The following is a 22,068-nucleotide window of genomic DNA, read 5'->3' on the forward strand; positions in this document are numbered from 1 at the left end:
GCTTTGTTAGAGAGGCAGTCATGGAAATTTGCTAGCCAGACTTCCAAAACTTCCTCCAGGACTGAGACAGCTCTGCCTATAGCAGCATAAACCCCAACTGCCTTGAATTTCTACAGCACTGGCTTTTTACAAACTGCTGCAGGTAACATTTGTCAGAACAGCCATGTGCCACTACACATATCACATCACAAATATATTGTTTTCCAGCTCCAAGGACTTTATCAGGCTAGACTTGTATCCGCTGGAGTTTAGAAGAGTAAGAAGTGACTTAATTGAAACATATAAGACCCTGAGGGGTCTTGACGGGGTGGATGTGGAGAGGATATTTGCTCTTGTGGGAAAATCTAGAACTAGGGGTCACTGTTTAAAAATGAGGGGTCACCCATTTCGGACAGAGATGAGGAGAATTTGTTTTCTCTCAGAGAGTTTTGAGTCTTTGAAACTCTCTTCCTCAAAAGGCAGTGGAAGCAGAGGGTGGGATTTTCCACACCCGCCTGCCGTCGGGATCTTCTGGTCCCGCCACAAGTCAATGGACTTCTGGCTGGGGCGCTGCCTTGCCCGCGGGGCGTCCCACCTATGACGGGGCCGGAAAATCCCAGCCAGAGTCTTTGAATATTTTTAAGGCAAAGGTAGATAGATTCTTGATAAGCAAGCTGGTGAAAGGTTATCGGGGTAGGCAGGAGGGTGGAATTGAGTTACAATCAGATCAACCATGATCTTATTGAATGGTGGAGCAGGCTGTAAGGGTTGAGTGGCCTACTCCTGCTCCTAAGTTTGTATGTTTGTATGTATGTTCGTATCACTTTCCACACGCATAAGAATCAGCAGCAATATCTTTTGCAGAGTGGCTGTCTTCCAAAGAATGAAGGGCTTCATATATAGAACCATTGTGGTGTTATAGAGTCTTTACATCAATGTATTAACATTTATGAATAGGAAAAGGCTTCTATTCCATTTATTTGTATGTTCCAGGTGACCACCAAAGCGTACATCATAGAGATGCTGTGCTGCATGCTTCATGGTTATATTATCAGAAGAGGAGTAGCCACGCAGGAGTCCGAAGAGCTGGACTAAGGAGACCGGAAGAGAATGTGACAATAAGGAGGAATTGCCAGTTCAATAGCAGCAGCACAGGTGACAACATTTGCAACATTTACTGGAGAATCAAAATCCTCTCCCCACCACAAGTATTATTGTATTCTGATCACCATGAACTGTTGCACCAAATCCAAATGATACTCAAGCCCTATACTATACATCAATCCACTGCGACACTAGCAGTGACCCAATCTTGGTTTCCTCTTTGTTGGCTTGCTGTTGATCCCACACCTGCACCATTGAAATCAGATCTGAGGCCCAATCAGGGGCACCTTGAGCATCACCACTCAAGCGACGGGATTAAGCCCTGAGTCCTATCCCTACCATGCACATTGGTGGGGCAGGGGGGGTGGGGGGAGTACATAAAATACAAGGGGTGGCAAGCCTGCCACCTTCTTGCCAACCCCCGAGCTGCCCCCCATAATACAGGGGGTGGGCAGACATCAAAATCAGCAACCCATCCATCATATATAGAGTCATTGTGGCAACTGACAACCGACACCAATATTATCAGGCAACTGACCCCAATATTATACTGCCCATACCATAGCACGGTTCACGTGGGCAAGCAGGTTGGAGTGGACAGCAGGTCTTGCCAAAATAAATTTTTAGAAGGATAGGAGGAAAGGGGGCACTATCTTATTGAGAGTTCCCTTTACGCATCGTGGGCTGCACTGCAAAACCCATATCCCCACCTCCCCAATACCCCCTTCCCACCATCCCCAGCCCCCCCACCCCGCCCCAAGATGCCTGATCCCTTCCCACCCAATACCCCTGAGTTACCTGAGTCTTGAATCCATTAGGGCCTTCAGCCTGAGCCTGTTTGCAATCCTGGCACTGCTGGGGCTGCAAGAGGAGACGACCAATCACATTGACCAGCAGCTAAGCCCCACACTTTGTTGTTGCTATCTGTAGTGTGTTATTGCTGCAGGCCATACTTTTCTTTCGTTACTCGATTTCCGACCAACATTCTAGTTGGGGCAGGTGGGGGTCAGAAAGCTATACCATCCCACCCCCAACCCCTACCAACACCCCACCCACCCTTCCTCCACCCTTGTAAAATCCAGCCCATTATGTGGAGCAGCCACAAATCACACTCTATTCCATTCCTGGTCAGGCTCATACTCACTTAAAAAGTCCAGGATGATTGTGCCTGTTCATTAATTTGTTACTATTTTGCAAATAAGACAAATTGAACCGTACATACTGAATTGGTCTTGGATGTTCATTACTTGACATCCCCCCATTTGTCAGACTGTTCCTATGCATATCTTACAAGTTTTTATTTTATTTATTTGTATCATTATTTCAATATTGTTACAACATTTACAACAATCTTTCAAATAGAAAGTTCACTGCTAATAATTACTCACATTCCTTAACACCTAATCTTTTCATTTGTAGCTTAAAACTCTTTAGCAGGGCTAAAAGCTACTTACTAATCTAAGTTTATAATTACTTGTGTATAAAAATAAATGACCAAATAATTACCATTATTTTCACTATTTTTTTCCAACATTTTTAGAAGTATGTATTTTGTTTCAAAACTGGAAGTTTTTAAGAGAAAGTCTTTGGAACTGAGTTCTTCATCATTTTGTCTGACCTGACAGATGCACTGATGATTTGAAGGTTCTAATTGTACTGGAATAGAAGAAAGGCAAGCGCAGTGATTTCTCGAGGGATTCTGTATCAACATAAACCTTCTGCCTCTGGCAGGTTGCAATATCAGTTTTATTAATCACACAGACATTTATCACAGAGGAAATAGTGGAGGGATGTTTATGGAGCTCCTAATAGAATGGTGTTGTGCTTTAGATGTCAGTTATGCTCTTCAGTACATGAGAAATCACAGCTGGCTCTCAATAAATTCATTGCTGAATCCTGCCCAAAAAAACCACGTTTACTTAAGAATTAGCCTGAGTCTCTGCTGGCTCAATTACTTCATGCTTGTTGCCTGGTAGATTGTGGGAAAGGGTGAGTGTGAGCACTGAGGGTATTGCACTGACAGGAGGTGCCATCTTTCGGATGAGACATTTAACAAAGACCCTGTCTGCCCTCTCAGGTGGACATATCAGAAAAAGAGCAGAGGCTTCTCCTGGGTATCCTCGTCAATATTTATTCCTCAGCTAAACAATCTGCTCATTATCTCATTGCTGTTTGTGGGGGCTTGCAGTATGCAAATTGGCTCCTTTGTTGCTTGCATTAAAAGTGCTTCCACTTCAGAGGTACTTTGTTGGTTGTACAATGCTTTGAGACACCCTGAGGTCTTGAAAGGTGCTTCATAAGTACAAGTTCTTCCTTGTTCTTCATGCCACTGACTCATGCAAAGACGAGTACATCATATCAATGCCATACATTCGGCAAACACCATAAATTTCAAGTATACTCTCTTTATAACTTTCCTAACAGTAGTAATTATTTCAAATCCACAATTTCATTGCTCAACCTTCTGCACAATTGAATGTGAGCCTTCTTTCTGTCGTCACAATTGTTTGGCAATCTTATGTTAAAAAATAAACACAAAATACACTTCCTGTAAGTTACTGTGTTAAGTTTCTGTAAATCAGCTTCAATATGTTACTTAATAAAAGCAGAAAATGCAGGAAATACTCAGTAGGTGAGGCAACATCTGCGGAGAGAAACAGAGTTAACCTTTCATGTCGATAGCCCTTCATCAATAGTTTACATGATGTACAGCACAACCAGAAAGAAAGAATTGCATTTGTATGGTGCCTTCCATTACCTCAGGATATTCCAAAGCACTTTACTACTAAAATAATATTTTCGAAGTGTAGTCACTCCTGTAATGTAGGAATATAACACTCAGTTAGAAAGGAATTCACCATTTATCCTGAAAAGAGATATCACTAATAAGGAAAAAAATCTCTTGTAAAAATAGTAATCTGATGTATGCATTATTGAATCACTGAAATGAATGGTCAGTCAGACTTAAATTTATTTGTGATGTTTTGAATGTAGAACAGAATAAACAGTATCAATTTAAAAATAGAAAAGGCAGGAAATACTCAACAGGACAGACAGCATCAGTGGAGAGAAAAAAAAGAGTTAAAGTTCCAGATTGATGACCTTACATCAGAAATGAAGGAAGTGGCAAGGGAAAGTGATTCTTCCCTTGCCCTTTCATTTGCTCAAAATCCTTCCACAGTTTCGACAATAGGTCGTTGTCCTGAAGCATAACTTTGGGCTGGATTATACATTGAGGGTGGGGTTCCCATACCCCAGTGCAAATGTCAAGTGCGAGCTTGCCTCCTCTTGGTTCATGTTGCTTTTTTTTGGGGCGATGGCCCTTTAATTAGTCTGAGGCGGGATTTCTGTCCGTCCTCAGGAAGAAGTCCTCATTGAACTGCCTGCCAATCAGAGGCCAGCAGCTCTGCGCCACACCAGGATCAGTGGCCACTGCCAATATTGCAGGAGGCTGGGTGTGGGAGAGGAATGATGGATGCCCACAAACCCAGGTAAGCCTAGGATATCACCAGGTTCTGCTAGGCAGACCTCAGCAAGGGTTGGGGAGGTGGGGGGGGGGAGGGAACCATGCTGGACAGGACATGGGGGCAACTGTTGGGCGGGGGTGGCAGGGGCTCAAACTGGCACATGGTGCCCAGGAAAGAGGAACACTCCCCCCACCCTGCCTTTCACTGACCACCAGCCCACCTGATGGGCTATACATTGGGCACAGGGCCTCTCCCATCACTGTCGAAACTGGGCATTAATTGCCCACTTAAGGGCCTCAGCTGGACCATGGGTGGATGGGCCACCCAACGCTACCCTGCCACCTGTAAAATCATGGTGGGGAGGGGGACGGGCTGGGCGGGCCAGCAGCAAGCATTCTGCCGATGATACAGCAGACTAATTTACAGGGCTACCTGCCTATCTTTCCACCCACAGGTGGCCTGTAAAATTCAGCCCTTTCTCTCTCTGCCTAACCTGCTGAGTATTTTCAGCAATTTTTTGTTCTAATTTCAGATTTCCAGCATCTGCAATACTTTGCTTTTGAATAAACAGTATGTTATTTTTACCTGTTGTTATATAATGCCTTTTTCATATACACTGTATTAGTAATGACAGAGTATGAGTGCACTGCTCTATGTAATCAAACTATAGCTTGTAACCATAAACAAAAAAATCTTTCCAACTAACTATGGTGGCCTGCATCTATTTGGATTGTTTCCAACCTGGTATGTGTTTGAGTTTCAGAGAACTTAAAAGTAAACTGTATTGAAACTTCAGGTAACAACACTGCAGGTGATGTTACCAAGAATAGTGGTTCTGTTTCTGTAGCTCTCAATCATTCTTGTAGCTAATCTATTGCCACCTATCAACTTGTTATTTTCCTTGCACTCATACTCTGTTACTTCAATATGTAGGGGGGACTCAGGATTATTCACCAATCTACCAATTGATACAACATTATGCACAAAGCGAATGTAAAAGCAAGTCCACTCTTAGACCCAATGCTTAACTTCATTGTCGCATAATCTGAAATCCAGTCTTGATGTGATAGACCCCAATAATTGTACTTCATCCATTTTCAAATTTCCAACCTGACATCATTGCAACATTAGCAGAATGCCTCGAATTAAATTTACAGACGGCACTTTAAAATTGATATCAAAGTAGCTGAGGGAGTCTATCAATGAGGAAAATGATTGGTGCTTTGTGTGGACTAGAAATTAAAGCCACACCCCATCCCCATCCAACCCCCTCCATCCCCAACATTGCAAGTGTTTGCTTACTTCATAGTTGGAAGATCTAGATAACAGATCCAAACGTGGTTAGGTTTGTTTTGTTGCTAAAAAGGCTAACATTCTAACATTCCTGTTATCCACCTCACCAGGAGTAAATGCATTACCACACTGGAAGATTAAGGGAAATCCTTATTTTGTTCCGTTAGCATTGCCACAGGAAATCGCTTATGTTCTATAATATCATACTGCCACTTATTGGACAGTAAACAAAGGAAATTCTAGGATCTTAGCCTACAGCTCAGTAAATAATACATTACAGACCAGCATCCAGTAGCAGTGAAAAGAGGCAAGAACTTAATCCATAAAAATCCATGAGCAATCCTACAGGGATCCACTAGTTATGAGTGTAAACACAGCAGACTCTTACACCATACCTGATCCATTTTGCAAATAAGAGTAATGTGAAGTCCCATTATGATAAGCAAATTTAGAAATAAATACCTTGCAACAGTATAGACCTATTTTATATACTGAATACACTGGAATATACTGAAAGATGGTAAATAAATATATACCATTAATAAATCCTAATGAAGTAGATATTTCATATAGATTATCCAACTAAAAAGGAAAACTATAAGGTTAACCTCAGCCTTCTGTATTTATATAGGCCACATATTTGTCCTTTCACAATGGGTTGCTGCAGTCCCTACTTAAGTTCTCTAGTAGAACAAGATTACTCTTTTATTACAAAGAAGTTTTAGTCAGAAAACATGCAGCTTTGAAGCCAGTTCTAAGAATCTGTCAGCAACCCATGCTTACTCATGGCTGTGTAAATGCAATGATTTTGTTACTGTCATCTTGCTGAAATTATCTGGATGAGAGCTTCACGATTGCTTACACGGCGCGTACCATCAATTTAATTGTTATTCCTTCTAACTTGGCCGAAAAGCATAAAAGAAAGAGGGCAATAGATTCGTTAAAACAACATTTCCTGTCAGGAAACAGTTGCTATAAATGTTATCTTAGCCTGTGGTAGGACAAACCACGTAACAGCAGGCAGAAAAACAGAAAGCTTATCATCAGTATCAACCCTCTCAGGATTCTGCATATTTGTGGTTACTGACAATAAAAATGAAGTAATGCTGTATCAAAGGTGCAGCCCCATTATTACAGTTCAACTCCAATCGGTCGCTGTTAAAGGCCAAAAGTAAATTGGTAGGTTCAAAGAGAAAGGAAATGACTGATTAAAAGAGACAAAAAGAATCTATTCTTATATTGTGCAACAATATGTTTCTATTTTTTTAGATAAATTTAGCCTTTTAAGGAGAAAAATATTTGAAATGATAATATTAAGTATACTTGATAGGTTTCTTACATTGATTGAGGATCAAAATTGTCACTTGACTGCACTGCAGTTAGCTATGGGTAAGAGTAAAATTATGGTAATGACAATACCATTGGAGTAGCAAGTAGCTGCGTTATATCAATTTCCACTGGATCAGAGAAGGCTAGAAGGAAATTTAATAGAGATTTTAGAAGTATTGATAGTGAGAATAAAGATGGCTATCCTCTGATTGATGAGTCAGTTACAAAAGGGTCATCAACTTAAAATTGCCGCTTGGAGAATGATGAGATAGATTAGAAAAACCTTTAGAAATCCATGGAATGCTTTGCTGCAGGGGGAAACTGGATAAAGCAGAGGAAGATATATTTTCTTTTATTCATTTCTCAGGATGTGGGTGTTGCTGGCAAGCCCAGTATTTATTGTCCAGCTCTGATTGCTGCTCAGTGGATTGCTAAGCTACTTCAGAGGGCAGTTCAGTGTAAGTCATGTTGGTGTGGGACTGATGTCTATAGGCCCAATCAAGTAAGGACAGCAGATTTTTTTCTTGAAAGGATATTAATGATCCATTTTTTTTTAATGACAATTCAATAGCTTCATGGTCATTTTGGCTTGTGGATCACTAACGTAACCACTACACTATAGCACCCCACATGGTTAATAGGAGAGAGCAGTGCAATTTGTTCTGGATTTACTCTAGTATGAGGACCAGTGCAAACATGACAGGGTGTGAACCTTTATGGTTCTGAGTTGGAGAAATGAAGATTGTTCCACATTTATGTGCTGAGTAATTTTTTTGTGTTGCCATTTATTTTCCTTCTACAATGACCTTGCTAGGAGATGGTACCTCGCCCCAATGAAAGTTATACATGTACGAGACTTAAGTGTGAACTTTAGCAGTCTAACCAACAATGGGTGGAATTTTCCATTTTTGAAACTAAGTGCTGTGGCGGAAGGTTCCATGCCACATTTCCCGCTGGTTGGAGTGTCGGGAATTCCTGGCCTTTCTTGCGCTCAGAAGCTAATTAATTATGCATGGGCGAGTATCTCTCCAAATCACATGGCAGGTCGGGAACTGATTCTCCCACCCTGCCATTACCTAATGGGATTGAAAGTCCGGGCGCCACATTTAAACGCCACCCAAACACACACTCACTCTCTCCAGCCCAACTGTCTTCAGGAGACCTCTTGAGATGGCTGCATACTGGAAAAAGGCTGTCCTGAGGTTTAGCCATAACTCCTTTGAGGCTTTGATATGAGTGCGCCAACACTGGGTTGCCCTCCACCCTGTGATGACTCCAGGGAGCCCACCAACCTCACTTCCCTGGCCTGGGAAGCGGTTGCAAAGGAGATCAGCTTAGTGGGCACCTGCCCAAGAAATGCCATCCAATGCAGGAAAAGGATGAATGATCTGATCTGCTCTGCCAGGTTAAATCATCCTTCAGCTCAGTCCAATCTCTCACAATCATGATGGCATCATGCACTCAAGGGCTTACACTGCTCAGGGGTCTCGCAGAATGGGTGGAATTATCCCAAATTAGGGCTAAGTGCGGTAGCAGGTGGGTCAAATGTTGTTTTACCCGTCGGCTGCGATGGCAGGTTTTCACACCGTATCATCCCAAACCAGCCACATAATTTATGCATTCCCTTGAAACACGCCATTTTGATGATGGGCGGGCTGTCATTCTCCCTCCTGCCATCACCTCACCGCTTCATCATGCTAGGTGCCATAGTTAAGTCCAGCCACATGCACCACATCTCAGCCCACGACCCAGGGAAGATGTCCACAAAGGGCAAGAAGACTGCAGCCCCCAGGTTTAGTGATGAGTCACTGGAACGCCTTTTTCAAGCCATGGAGGCCTGCCACGATGTCCTCTTGCCCCATTCTGGCTGTAGGCTGGGCAGCAGCATGACCAACCCAAACTTGGTAGGCAGTGGCAGTGGTGATCAGTGCCAATGCTGCACAGAAGAGGTTGGCCCCAATGCAGATAGAGGATGAATGATCTCATCCATGCAGCCAGGGTAAGGCAACCATCTCATCACTCTAAACTCACACACTCAAGGCCATCACACATTCAATGGCATCTCACTCACTGCCAGCTCAAGGGACATCACCACCCATTCTCACGCACATACCCTCACACGTCCATCTGGCCTCATGTCCTCTGGAGAATGCCTCCTCAGCTTTCACCATCATGAGGCCACTTGCACAGATCAACATATACCCCCTGGGTTACCCTCCTTCCCCAGTACAACCTTCATCCTGCAGCCGCTTCCCTTGCCTGAGGCCACTTCTCCCCCTTCCCCAAGCAAACGTAATCCTGCAGCCAGTGAAAAGTCACCCACTTATGGCTGATCTGGTTGATAGAGACCTGTCATGAGCACCCCTAAAAGTGATGTGGTGCTGTCTGTGAAGCTTGGCGCTGATGACTACGAGTGCTGACCGAAGCAAGGTAGGCAAACAAACTTTGAAATCCCAAGCGAAGTGCAGTCCACCAGGTGCACATCGCTTATGTGCTGCTGTGAAACATGTTGACGTGTTTTCCTGCTGATGTGGGCATGCGATCCAGTGGGAATGGGGACGATTCCAGCGGGCTGGCCTAATAATGATATGCAGATGCATTACAATGAGCTTCCTGACATCAAATGATGGGAAATGCAGCCCGCCAACGACGGTCTGAGCAAACAATCGCAAATGGTTTCACACCATGTTGTCCGCTCAAGCCACCTAACACGTCCGACGCCAGCGGGCACAGAAAATCGTGGCTAATATTAGTGGGGGAGGCATCAGCTCTGATTGTCTCATAGTCACTTTTACATCATCAGCCTCTCATCAATCACAATGTACTAACTCCATCCTTGGCTCTTACAGGGGAGGACTCAGCACACACAGCAGGCATGCATGCTTCCCAAACTCTCCTCCTCTCCATCTCTTCTCATCACCTTCCATTCCATTTATCTTCATGAAGACCAAGTTTGTCTAAAACAAAAGGTAGAGATCCCAGACCAGAGGAAGGATGGCCAACATCCAGGAGCTCACTCCCTTTGAAGAGGATGCTGCCTGGTTGGCGGGCGAGGACAGGGATCGCTCCTGTGCAGGATGCAAGATCAGCCTCTCCCAGCAACGCAGGACAGATAAGCCCTCCATGAGTTGATCACATCCTGACATTCACAGTGAGTTACATACAATCTTGTATTTAGCCTGTTCATCAACTAAATCTATCTTCTCTTTCTCATAGGCACTAGCAGGTCTAGGCACACCAGCAGGGCCAGCATATGCCTCAGCTCCCAGCCCATCTCAGATGAGCCATCAGAAGAAGATCCATCACTGCATTCACCCGCACGCTCCACCAGCGCAGAGACACACTCATCAGTGGCTCATAGTTCTATATTAGGCTCAGAGTCATTTTCTGGAAAATACCTCACTTGACACATCTCCACGGTAGTCAGAGGTAGTGACAGCCCAGTGTTCTGGAACTCGGAGGACTGCTGAAGATCAGGCACCCACTGAGCCCCAGTCTGATGATGAGTTTCTGCAAGTGGCTGCTGAAAAAATGCTGGTATTCCAATGACGGGCAGAGGAACATCAGGCAGAGCTGCGAGAGGCAGTCAACAGACTGGAGTGAAGAATGGAAGAGTCCGTCCACATTCTGGCTGATGTTATGGCTCTGACATGCGAGTGTCTCAAGGTCACCATGGGATGGGTGCTGGCCGCCTTGGAGACCTTGGTCCATCAGGTTCTGCCAGATTTGCACTAAGGCCTGCACTCCATCGCTATAGGCATTGGTGGGATCCATCAGTAGCTAGGCTAGGGAGGCGGGGCTCCTCGACCTCCCTCCAGTTGCCCCTTCCCCTCAAGGATTTAGGGAGGGGCTTTAGGCAACCACAGGGAGGATAAGCAACTGCTGAACACCCTGGGGGCCTGTGCACATGACAATCTGTCGTCATTATAATTTTGGGAAATGTAGGACCGTAGCTTTAAGAATAATCCAGTGTTGTAAGATCACATGATCTGTATAAACCAATGTGTTAGCAATGTGGGGAACCTCTGTAGGACAGTTCTTCTTTAGTTATGGAGTTTGATGCACATGTATAGTTGCTGCTGTCTTGTAAATAAAGTTAAATGTTTCCACTAAGAAAAGTTGTCTGAAGATCAGCTCTATAACAAACTGGCAATGAGGATAAATCAGATTTGGTGCTATACCATGCCCAGCGGTTGTGAATATCCAAGTTCATTAAAAATAAAAGAAGATATACTCAACTGAAATGCCACAATTTGACAGAATCGATCCCTTTGAGCCAGCCACAGACAACTGGTCTCAATATATAGAACATCTTGCATTCTTCTTTCAAACAAACAAAATCACAGGGGAGGAAAGGAGAAGAGCAATTTTCTTGAGTATTTGTCGGAGCAAGGCCTACAGTTTAATTGAAGCTTGACGGCCTCCAGTGCCTCAGATTTGAAGACAAACAGTGAATTAGTAGACCTCATTAAGGGACATTTTCAACCCAAGCTCTCAGTCACAATACAGAGGTTCAGATTCAATTCACGGAATAGACCCCCAGGGAGACAATTGCTACCTATGTGGCGAAATTAGAACAACTAATGGAATATTGTGATTTTGGTGAAACCCTAAGTGACATGCTGAGTGATTGTTTGGTCTGTGGTGTGCAGGAAGACACTATTCAGTGAAGATTGCCAGCTGAAGTTAATCTTGATTTTAAGAAAGCGTTAGAAATAGCGCTGGCGATGGAAAGTACTGGAAGGGATTCACAAGCAATTCAAATGGTGCAAAATGGTGGTGTTCTCCTAGTCAGACGGGATCAAGCAGCTGAAAGTGATGCGAAAAGCCGGAACTCCACCGCAAGGCGGGAAGCACCTCCCACTAACCTGCCTCTGAACAGGATACCCTTATCAGGCAGGGGCCTTTGAAGCCTCAGGCCTCCAGAGGATGTCCACCAAGGTCGTTCAGACAGCAGGGCTTAGCAGTCAGCAGGTTGTCTCCATCTCTGCTGTGGAGGTCAGGGCTGTACCCAGGCATAGCGACAAGGTTAGGAAAAATACAAAATTTTGATATCACTTCTGGGTCACAGATGTTCAATCACTATATATATCATGCACATTTGTAAATACATTTACTGTTTCCGAGAATGGTCTCATTATTCAAAAGCATCGTCCATACACATCTATGTGCCCTCTTTTTGCAAGGGTGAGACATGCTCCCACTGAGTGATCGCCTCCCTTTGTGAACCTCACATTCAAGTGATGTGCACCTGTCTCATGATAGTGATACTACCTTTGGCTTAGCTCAGGGAGATGTCTCAAATTCTGTATTGGAAGTGTGTGCAAAATGTGCTAGTGACCTTCACTCCTTACAAGACAACATGGAGGTAAGGCCTGCTTGATAGCCTTGGCGGGTTAGCTGTAATTGTATCTCTTTATTGGTAGTGTCAAAGAACAAGACCTGCAACCATGACGGTCTGTCCAACCATGTGTACGTCTCATTGTCTGCTGAAGTGGTGATGGCTGCTTCAAGCCCTTTAGCACAGCTTTTATGCTGCTGTGCCATCTTTCACTTCCCGGAGCAGACAGATACAGGGTTTACCACTGATCTTTTCAAAATTTGGGCCTGGTCAATCAAGGTGCAAGTCTGAATGCTGAATTTGCTCTCGATGTTACTGGCTGTAAAGGCCTTTCAGTGCACTGGCATAGCACTAAGGGACAGAAGGAATGTGGCCATGTCCTATTGCCTGCACCTTACTCCTCCTGGAATCTATTGGCTGTCAGTGTGACACAGGCACATTTTCCATGTCATGCTTCTTCGATGGCATCCTCACATGGAAGCTGACCCTCATCTCACTCTTCAGTTCCTTGCCCTTCTTGCTCTTCATTGTCCAAGGAGATCTCTGCCTCCTCCATGTCTCCCTCTGGAATGGGATCCCTCCCATAGAAGCAACAGGTTGTGAAGGACGCAACAGAACACAATTATGTGGGACACCCTCTGTGGAGAGTACTGCAGGGCCCCACCTGAGTGGTCCAAACATCAGAAGTGCATCTTCAGGATGCCAACTGTCTGTTCGATGATGGATCATGTTGACCTATGTGCTGCATGGTATCTCTCCTCAAAGGCACCATGTGGACAACGCATGGGTGTCATGAGCCATTGTTTGAGCGGGTAGCCCTTATCCCAAAGCAGCCAGTCCTGTAATCGGTGAGGCCTTTCGAATATATGAGGCACCTGGGAGTGACTCAGGATGTATGAGTCATGGAAACTCCCAGGGTACCTGGCACAAACATGCACGATGTGCTTCTGATGATCATCCACCAGTTGAACATTCAGGGAGTGGAACCCTTTCCTGTTAATGAACATCAGGGGCTGCTGCCATGGAGCTCTCAAAGACACATGTGTGCAATTGATTGCACCCTGTATTCTAGGGAAGCCTGAGATAGCATCAGGGAGCTGCAGACCTACTGATAGCATACTTCATAAAAATTCTGTCCACAGATATTTATTTCTATTTCATTTCCTGGCAGAGATTTCATCCTGCCCTTGGATGAGGTCTCATGAAAAATGTACAGGCCGCCTGGCAGATTTTCCCATCCGCCAACTGTAAAGTTGGACAGGCCTCAAAAAATCGAAGACAATTGGACCATTAATGGGCTTAATTGCCTCTTCTGACTTTTGTGCGTGCCCGCCAAGCGAAATATCACACGAGTGCACAGTGACATCAGGATGCTCGCCCAACGTCATCTCAAGCAATTTTACACCCGATCCGGTCAGGCACGCGTCCGCCCACCAGATGTAAAATTCTGCCCAATGATGAGCCTTACTGTAGAGGGCACCTGTCATCTCCTTGATACATTTATGTGTTGAGGGCTGTGAGACGTGGCATAGGTCCCTAGTGGATCCCTGGAACGATTTTCAGGCAAAAAATGGAGCATGGCAGTGACCTTCAGGGGAACTAGCAGGGAATGTCTTTCCCAGTCCCTGGGGATGGGGCATTAGATCCTTTCGCAAAATGTGACAGATATGATCCACCACATCTCTGGACAAGTGCAATAGTGTGTAGCATTGTCCTTTGCTCATCTTCAAATAGGAAAGTCTTCTCCAGTAGACACTTGGTTGCACATGTCACCTCCTTGGGGTGGGTCTAAACTCCTCATCCTCTGGGTCCTGCTGGGGTTCCCCTGGACCATGGACCTCAGGCCAGGCCTTCTCTCAAAGCTGGGCTAGGCAGACCAGACCCTTCTCCTTCTCAATCAGATCACTGCTATCAAGAAGGCAGCACTGGGTCCATTATTCAACCCTCCTTCTCCCTGTGGACTGATAGATGCAACAGATTAATAAATGCTGGACAAGTATAATAGACCTCCCGACGCAAACACAAAGCCACTATCATTACCTAGAGTTGCGCCTGTGCTACCAGCTTTTCGGTGATGCAGCCTTGTATCGGAGGTGCAAACTCTCAGATCTTGATGACCAAGATGCCAACCCTGATACTTGATATCTCAATCCCACAGAGGCTGGAAGAGGTTTGATGCATTCATGAAATGCATCACCTTATCAAACTCAATCCTGCAATCTCTGATCTGGCATACTGATTAAGTCTAACTTGCATATGAGCAATCACCAGATGCCTTTTGGCTGGTTATCCATGCCAATTGAAGAAAGCACATTAGTGGCTCTCATTGAGGATCTAGCAGAGGTGCAGCAGCTGTGCTTCCATAATGGGTGCCAGCATTTTCTATTCTCACATTCCTCTCTGTTAATTCTCAAATGGAACAACTGTATTGTGAAGCCAATAGCCACTGCAGTCTCTCATTAGTGCACAGCAAAAGGCATTGGCTCCAATTGCACCTTCTCAAGGAAGTCTTCCTCTTCTCTCTGCTGCTATTTCAACATCGTGACTCTAAGAAGTTTGACGGTGCCCCCTGAAAGAGCCCCTTAGACCAACTGTAGGCTCCCCCACACTGCCTCCAACTTCTCCCATGCAGATTCTTTTCCAATTTCACGGAGGACATTCCCTGAGCCGGCATGATGGACTTGAGTTCAGCTGGATATGGCAGGCGGGAGGGCAGGTTACTTGGGCACTCAGCTCGCCACTTCTCTGACGAGTGCCTTGCCATCCTCCTGGAGGAGGTGGCTGCCAGGAAGTTCACACTTGTCCCCAGGGATGGGAGGAAGAGGCCACTGCACCTCACTAAGAGGGCGCGGGAGAAGCTGGCAGTGCTGATCAGCAGCCGTGACATGGTACAGCGCTCCTGGGTGCAGTGCCAGAAGTGTTTCAATAACCTCCTGCACTCAGGAAGGGTGAGTACCATGTTGGCATGGGTCAGTGTGCAGAAGTGTTAAGATCTGGCTGCTCCTCCATGAACCTCAGGGGTACAAGACTCTGAGTGCCAACTGTCAATCACACTAGAGTTGGCCAAAGGGGTGAGCCCTGGCTGCTTTGACTGACTGCCTTGCAGCTTGAGGGTCACAACTCAGAAATGCCCTGCCAGGTGCTCCTCAGGTGGGGTTGGCCAGACTGCAATGGGGCTGCAGGTAGAGTGGACTAATTAATTCTCTTCTTTTGTTTCAGGAGAAGACGGCCAACAACAATATAGAAAGGTTGAAGACTGGTGAAGGTCCCACCAGCCTCCTAATCTTTCTGAGGTATAAGCAAGATGCCCTGGAACTTGAGAGCTGGCACAGCCCACATGCATCAGGGTTTGGAGAGGTGGGGGTGCCAGATGAAGGTAAGAGCAGTGCATAGAATTTCAGCTTGTATAACTATTCTAGTGTAGTCTTTTCATTGATTTGAGCCTCGAACCTGGAGTCCCCATTGATCATTGGATGACGAGGGCAACATGATGAAGATTTCCGTTGTCTCACCAGGGTGCCTGGCATGCATAGTGATGATGTGATGATTTTAACTAATGACATGTCCTTCTTCTCCCTTTTAGGTTCGCCAGCAGGCGTCGGCTCTCCGGACCCTGAAGGGCCACCTATGACAGCGGAGGACCACTGGGCGTTATTTGCACTGTGTCACACCCGCTCTCTGAAGCAGGCACCAGCGCAGATACCAGCAACTTGGTGGGCATTAAAGCAGCAGCTAATATATCGGTGCACATTGGAGGGAGCACTTTGCAATCATTTGACGTGTATGTGGAGGCAGAGAGTGCCCAGGGATGATGCTCAGTCGAAGGCTGATGATGAGCCTCTGGAGTGGTCCATTAGGCAGCAGATGCTAGATGTCCAGCGGGATGTGTGGGAGAATCTGGCGGTGACCCATGAGGGTGTGCGTGTCATGGTCTCTTTCCACCTTGGACTTCCTGCTGGCCCTGTGACCCATGTGCCTGCGCCTCTCCCCTCACAGGTCCCTCCCCTGGAAGCTGCATTGGGCCACCTGGCCTCCTCTCTCTTCTGCCCCTCTCTTCCTCCTCAGAGGAGATGCATCCAACTGAGACCACAATCCCCATTACCAGGGTAGGGGAAGGCTGTCTGATACCTAGAAGGGTCCACATGCACTGAATCCTCCAGGGACCTGGCAGACAGCAATGAGTCCTGAAATGAAGCCTGGAAATGCTAAGAATGAAGCCCCAAACAGAGATGAAGCTGCCAAGTGCTAATAAGTAACCATCACCAAAACTGCTCACTACTCACACTGGCAATGCTACTGACCCTTTTTATCCCACCCTTGAATGAGGTTTGTGAAAATGTGGGATGCCTGCCTGCCCATTTTACCCGTGTGTCAAGCAGAAAACCACACAGGCAAGGAAAAATCACAGTCAATTGGGCTGTTAAGGGCCTTAAGTGGCCACTTAATTGATGGAGGGCACCGTCTGGCACCCACGTGTGCCCGCTGAGCAAAATATTGCATGAGCGTGCGATGATGTCAGGAAGCTCACCCGACAACATCACGCACTATTTTACTCCCGTTCACGTCGGGCACGTGCCCACCCATGGAACGAAAAATTCTGTCCTATATTTTTTTCAATTCTAGCTAGTTGTATGCAATCACTAACAGATCCTTTCTTCCGTTATCCAGGTGCTTAGTCAATTCTACAAGGATCCTGTCACTCTTAGCTCCTTTTCTTTTAATTCATTCATGGGATGTGAGCATCGCTGGCTGGGCCAGCATTTATTGCCGACTTGCCCTTGAGGAGGTGGTAGTGAGCTGTCTTCTTGAACCGCTGCAGTCCATGTGGTGTAGGTACACCCACAGTGCTGTTAAGAAGGGAGTTCCAGGATTTTGACCCAGTGATAGTGAAGGAACAGTGATATATTCCCAAGTCAGGATGGTGATGATGATGACCTGGAAGGGAACTTCCAGGTGGTGGTGTTCCCATGTATCTGCTGCCCTTGTCCTTCTAGATGGTAGCGGTCGTGGGTTTGGAAGATGCTGTCAAAGGATTGTACATTAAGCCCCACATGCTCGGCTACAGCCTGTAAGTCATCTTTTCTCAATTGGTTCAAGTGTCTGAGAGTCAGATCCCCTCTCAACAAACATTTGAGCCTCAAAGGTATCCACCTTGATTTCCCAACACAGCAAAAGCAAAAGCAAATTTGAAATCTTGGCCAAAAGTCCTGATCTCCGGATGGTCATACCCTGGATGTAGCCAACCCCCCAGAAATCCCAATTCACTAACTACATGGGAATTATTTGGGAAGTTTAGACTTCTGATGGGCAATTCCCCTACATCCGGAGCCCTCCAAAAACATCTCCAACTCAGAGTTAGAGTCGGAGTCTTTGAATGATTCTGACTTATTGACCTGAATAATTTCTCAGGAAAAGTTAGACAGAGAAAAACAGTTCTAACTCCTGGGTAACTATACATAATCACTCACACTGACCCCCACCCCTTATTCTCCCCACCGACACTCCAAATCCCCTGATCCCCCTGATTTCCCCCTCAACCCTCCGACTCCCTCCGACCACAACCCTACGCCTCCAACCCGACTATCTCCCAAACGGACTACCACCAGAACCCCCCCAATCACCCGAGTACTCCCTTGACCATCGACTCCCTCATGACATCCCAACCCAACCTAACCTCTCACCCACCTACCTGCCACCCTACCCCCACATCTACCTGCCACCCTGCCCTCTCACCCATTTACCTGACACACTTAGCTTCTCTCCATAGCTTCTTGAAGTGGCTTTGGGACCTTTAAACTCTCTACTTACCAGAATACAGCAGCTAATGCCGTAAAAAAAAAAGGTGTGACTTCTGCGATGATTCCCTCCAGTGGTTCCTGTGAGGATTGCTGCACTGAATGTGTATGGAAGGATCCTTCACCTGACCCAGATTGGTAGGTTTGGGCCCTTGTTTTTTTAAATGCTGCAAAGCTCCAGTGAATCCATTTTAGACTCTGAGTTCATATCTCGCAAGACCCTCCAATTTTGTATGATCCTGGGGGGACCAAAATAACCAAATTTACCCCCGGACCCCTCCAAATGAAGAAATTACCAACAAGATTTCACTTTTTGTAACCTACTTTAATGCAAGTCAGAATCAACATAAATTAAATGTAAACGAACAGGTAAATCACAGTAGGCATGAGTATAAACTACACATGGAATAGCAGATACAACAGAGACTATCTCATGGAGTTAATAGGCAGTCCATTCTGCCATAGCTCCATGTTTCAGTTACACAGTTCTTCCAAGCAGAATTCCAGCCCCTTTCCTTCAAGGACTTAGCCTATTCTCCATGGGCAGGAGCTTCCACATAATCAGGGTTCAGCCCATGCTATCTTCTCTGTATGGTACACTTCATTCTGCTTCTGCTTCTCTTCATACCTGTGTGCCTCATGGCTTCTGTATTTTAACTTATTTTCTGTTGGTATTGCTTTCAGGTCAAGGGTTACCAGGTCACATGGACCATTATTATTTACTATCCAAAAAATGAAAATTGATCCTTTAACAATTGATACAAACTCTTAAAAGACTTTTCAAATATTTTTTAAAACAATTACATGTTCCTCCAACATGTTAAAGTAATTACAAATTGTCCTTGCTGTTACTGCTTCTGGGTCAAAGGATGTCACAGTGGAATACAATTCTGCTGTTGTGATGGCCCACAACACCTCAGGGATGCCTTATTGAGCTGCTTCTCAATCTATTCCATTTAGCAATCCACAAGGACTGTGTAGTGGTCACTATTATGTTTTCTACCTTACACAAACACACCAACCACATGGAAAGGAATGATAGCTCAATTAGGTGGATTTTTTTATTTGAAGAGATTGAACTATATATCTGGGAGGTTATATAACATTAAGATAAAAGCAAAAAACTGTGGATGCTGGAAATCCAAAACAAAAACAAAAATACCTGGAAAAACTCAGCAGGTCTGACAGCATCTGCGGAGAGGAACACAGTTAACATTTCAAGTCCGTATGACTCGTCAACAGAACAACAGTTCTGTTGAAGAGTCATATGGGCTCGAAAAGTTAATTGTGTTCCTCTCCACAGATGCTGTCAGACCTGCTGAGTTTTTCCAGATTATATAACATGTTTGATCTCTAGGACTGTCCCTATCTTCTGCCTGATAATCACATGAGCATTACATCCTGCCTGCTGAAGTACAGTAATTTTAGATTTGCCGCTCAAAGGTATACCACAACAGATACTCCTACCAAAACTATCATGGATAGATGCATCTGCAATAAGTAGACTGGCAAGGGCAAAGTTGATAGGTGTTTCCCTGGTCTGGTTCGCTCACCACCTGCCGCATGCTTAGTCTGGCAGATAAGTCCTTCACGGCTCAGCCAGCACAGTCAGTAGTGATGCTACTGAGCTAATGTTGGTGATGAACATTGAAGCCCTGACCCAAAGTACATTCTGTGCGCTTGCTACACTCAGTGCTTTTTCCAAGTTGTGTTCAATATGGAGGAGCACTGATTCATTAGCTGAAGAAGGGCAATAGGTGGGATTCAGCAGGAAGTTTCCTTACGAATGTTTAACCTGAAGCCATGGGAATTTATGGGGTCCGCAGTCTAGCTTGAAAATTTCCAGGGCCACCTCTTCCTGACTATCTACCACTGTGTGCCACCTCTGTTATGTATGTGCAGCTGGTGGGATGTGACATAACAGGGATGGTGATGGAGGCATCTGAGACATTGGCTTAATAGTATGATTAGGGTGGATTTTGTGTAGCCAATAGGGGTCTCACCAGCTGTCAGAGAACTGACAGGAATCCCATCGGTTCCGTAGGGAAGGCCTGATGGAATCAAGTTCTCCTCAGGCATTTAAGTGGCTACTGTCAGGCATCCCCTGTGATTCAGGTACTCAGCAGTAGAAATCATGCCCAATGAGAGCTGCCGGCCAGTCAGAGACCGGCAGCTACTCGTCACTGCCAGCCTTGGTGGGAGCAGTGGCAGCTGATGATACTACAAACAGCAGAGCTCAGGAACATCATGGGATCCCAGACCAAAGATAAGTGAAGGCAGGATGGGGATTGTGGGCTGGAAATCACAGGAATGGAAACGAGGGCATCAGAGGCATGGGCAGAGGGATGGCTTCCAGTGATCCCCTTCTTCCCAATGCCAGGTCCCCCGATCGGGCACAGAGTGCCAGATAATGGGGGAACATAGACCACGCCTGGGAGACCTCTGGGCACTGGGCGGTCTTCCAAGGGTGTAAGAAGGCAGTGTGGCTTCCGTTAAATCCCTCAGACACAGCTAAATTATGGTGGTTTCAGGGATAATTGATGTCAACTGGTTCATTGATGAGGCTATTTGAAGCCCCAGCTGGGAATTTCGCACCAGCCCTATCTGCCCTCTGACTTAACCGTGAGAGGTTTTCCTGCTGCCGGGAGGCTGACATGAGGCCTCTCCCATGAATAAGCAGGCCTGGTCACCACTTTTCCAGCTACAACGGGCTGCATTCAATCCACACAATTTTGTGAGATGATTATGTTATCAATCTCTGAGTAAAGAGGTTTCTGCTGGATTTCAAATTTGGTTTCTTGGTGACTATATTAGATTGATGGTCTCTAATTTTGCTCTCCCAATTTTGGCATGGGTCCTCAGACGTTAGTGAGGAGGGCATTGCAGCATTGACTGTGTTGGATGTGTCATTGTCATGTTTGATGTCTTGGTCGATTTTGGGTGGTCCGATCGATATTATTATTAGGCTTTGTTGTAGTGTTTGATACAACTCAATGGCTAGTTGGGCCATTTCAGAGAACAGTTAAAAGTCACCATGTTGCTGTTGGTTCAGAGTCACATATAGGTGAGGCCAGGCAATGATGGGAGATTTCCTTCCCTATGGGACATTAGCAACCCAGTCGGGTTTTTATGACAATCCAGTAGTTTCATGGTAACCATTATTGACACTCGCATTTTATTCCAGATTTATTTAATTAAATCTATTTAAATTCCTTAGCTGCCATGGTGGGATTTGAGCTAATGTCTCAGAACATTAGTCCAAGTCTCTCAATTTGCTAGTCCAGTAACATAACCATTGCACTTACTGTACCCACAAGTCCTCAAGTGTAATCATCCAGTCTGGGATATTTGTATCCCAGAGTAAAAACCTTACACTCAATTCACTAACTTCAGGCCTGCCAAGGGGAGAACAAGCTCTGGGGCTGAGAATGAAAGGATCTGTATGTTTTACCCATTAAACTTAATTTATGGTGTCGGTTTTGTTGAATGTGAAGCTAACAAGGTCATTGTATGCTTTAATCAAAATAATCCTTGAAATTCAGTGTGGGTGTAGCACAGTTTAAAGTTTTCCATATCTGACACTGACGCAAATGTGATCTGAATTACACTGGAAAATTCTAACCTTGAATGTGGTGAAAAATGTTATCATAGTCCTTTAGGAGGCACAGCCAATTGGTTCCCCCAGTTCTTGACAATATCATGATTGAATGGCTCACATGACACTTAAGCATTTTTAAAACAACTTTTAAACACTATTCCA

This window comes from Carcharodon carcharias, chromosome 2 (assembly GCF_017639515.1).
Source record: "Carcharodon carcharias isolate sCarCar2 chromosome 2, sCarCar2.pri, whole genome shotgun sequence".
Taxonomy (NCBI): Eukaryota; Metazoa; Chordata; class Chondrichthyes; order Lamniformes; family Lamnidae; genus Carcharodon; species Carcharodon carcharias.